Genomic DNA, 2,505 nt, shown 5'->3' with positions numbered 1-2,505 from the left:
CTCAGACTGCGACTGGGACGCTGTGGACGGGTGCAACGCTGTGTGCACCCCGCCGAAAAGGGAGTGGAGGCGCTTTTTTTTTCAGGTGAAATTGTGTATTCAAGAATGATTCACAACCTCAAAAGCAAAACGCAGGAAGACTAATGAAAGAATAGCCCCCTTTTCAAGCAAAGTTCAACGAAACGGGCCCGTATTTGAGTCTGGCCCTTCAGTACGCCCCCGATGCCGCGGCATCGTGAAGCTCAAGTTCAAAGACAAATTTGCCGGTAGCCGTTTCCTTGGCGCATGCGCCCCACATTTGCATTGCTTCTGCCCTCCTCAAAGTCAGGTCCTCGTAAGCTCTGTTGGAAACAAGTTTATCGAACATTGCGGTCGCTATTTCTGGTGTCGCGTCCAAACTGTCGAATTTCGCCAAGCACCGAAGTCGCCATATGGTCCAACGCGCCAAGTGGTAGAGGGTCATCAGCAATCTGAAAGCAGGTCTGTTGCGTCGATATCCTCGTGGCAATGTGGGGTTGTGGGCAGGTCCGAAGAGTGCATGGGCTGCCGAGGACGGCGTGCCAAGATCGTGTGCGACAACCATAACTTGCTCGACTCTCAGCCAGATGTGTTCAGCTACCGGGCATTCGTAAATCAGGTGGATCCAAGTCTCGGTGGGGCGAGCGTTTCCTCGTCGGCAGTGCGGGCAAGCGTAAGTGCCTAACGCTCTTTGCATCAAGGTCTCCTGCTTGGTTTTGCCCTTCTCGATGTCGGCTCTAAGCTGTTGCTCTCCCGTCCACTCGGTTTGGTGAGCGATCCGCCACACCAGCGAAGCCTGCTTGCGTGTGACCAGGTTGGTGTTGAGCACAGCCTTCATATCGCTCCAGTTCCAGTCAATGATCCTGTCCCACTCGAGCAGTGCGCGCGAGGGTTCGGGGGTGGCTGTCAGACGCTTGCGGATGGCCTTGAGTGTTGTATCCTTGTGCACGACTGGTAGTGGTGTGAGGCCTTGCCCATGAAGCATCACGCTCGGGTCGATCCACGCGTCAAAACCGTAGCCGACAAAGTACGTATCGGTTGCCTGGGGCTTCCACCTGCCGTTGGCAAGCAGGGTTTTCTTTGCGCTGTGTGAGACCCATTTCACCGTGAGCAGCGGTCTTGTGGCGGTTAGCTTGGTCCAACTCGTCGCGAGGAAGGGTGCGATGATGTTGTTGTCTGACCAGCCATGACGTCGTAGCAGAAGCATGGTGCCTTCGCTAGTGTTCTTCACTGCCAGCACTTCGTATAGCAGTGTGCCACCGGCCCTCGTCGTTGTCGAGCACCAGGGATAGTCGTCCGGCTCCGTGACTTCCCTGCTCAAAATCTCTTCCACGCCCGAGTCTCGCAGAGCCTCAAGCAGTCGCGTCAGCTTGCTGTGCGTGGCCCCTGGAACCTTGATTTCATCGGCGGTTGCCCACCTTTGTTCTTTGAAGTTCCAAAGATCGCTCACCGTCTTGTAGTCATTTCTCATCCAGGATGGCCAGTTGATCGTCTTGCCGTCGTCCGTCACCAGTGGATTGCTCCACAGCGGCAAAGTCAGGGCCTCGATTCGGTTGTTGGGCCTGCGTGGCGCGGGTTTGAGCTTGTACCATGCAGCGAGCGCTCGGCCCCAGAAAAGGCTGACCTTTTTGATACCCGGTTTCGAGTGCAGCAGCCGCCTGTCACCGATTGGCTCGCCGTCGTGCGTGTCCGCCGCCCTCCACAGCAACTGCGTCACTGTTTTCCACAGCGAGGCGGCCGGCAGGCAAAAAGTTCGCAACTGCTTGGGCGAGCAGCGCCTGGCAGTGTTGGTCGATGGGAAGCAGTCCCAGCCCGAAAGCCTCCGAGCCAGTTTTTGCGCAGAGCGTTGCGAGTGTTGCGGGTGCTTTGAAGCGCGTGGGCCAGAAGAAGCGCAGAATGATGCGTTTGAGCCGATCCAGGTAGTGACCGCACAGTGGAGTGAACCTTGCCCGATACCAGACCTTGCTCAGCCCGATGGCGTTCGCGATGACCACCTTGCCCGGCATCGACAAGCCCCTGCTGTTCCATCGCAGCAGCTGAGCCTTCACCTTGTCCAACAGCTCCTTGTAGTTTGCCTCCTCGCGGTCGCCATAGCCCAACATTGCGCCCAGGACTCTGGTGCATTTGTCAGGTGGCAGGAAGTCGAGGTGAGCGATCGCTTGCAGTGGAGTCTGGCGCTTGTCTCGCCCGAGTCTGATGACTGTCGTCTTTTCTTCGTTAACTTTCAGGTTTGTGGCTTCCCCTACTCGTTTGAGGGCCGCCATCAGCTTCGGTATCTCGTTCTGTGATTCCAGGAAAACCGTCGTGTCGTCGGCAAACAGGGTGACCTCGGTCGCCAGGTTCGGGTCCAGGCGCAGGAAGCGCAGGCCAGCCCCTTTGCAGAGGTAGTCCGCCACGCAGCATGCATACAGCGCGTACAGCGCTGGCGCTTCCACCGATCCTTGACGCACCGACCGCTCGATCTTGAAGGGCTCCGAGATGCGGTTT

This window comes from Capsaspora owczarzaki (assembly GCF_000151315.2).
Source record: "Capsaspora owczarzaki ATCC 30864 unplaced genomic scaffold supercont2.43, whole genome shotgun sequence".
Lineage (NCBI taxonomy): Eukaryota > Filasterea > Ministeriida > Capsasporidae > Capsaspora > Capsaspora owczarzaki.
The sequence above is the reverse complement of the archived record's forward strand: the minus strand, read 5'-3'. Positions refer to the sequence as shown.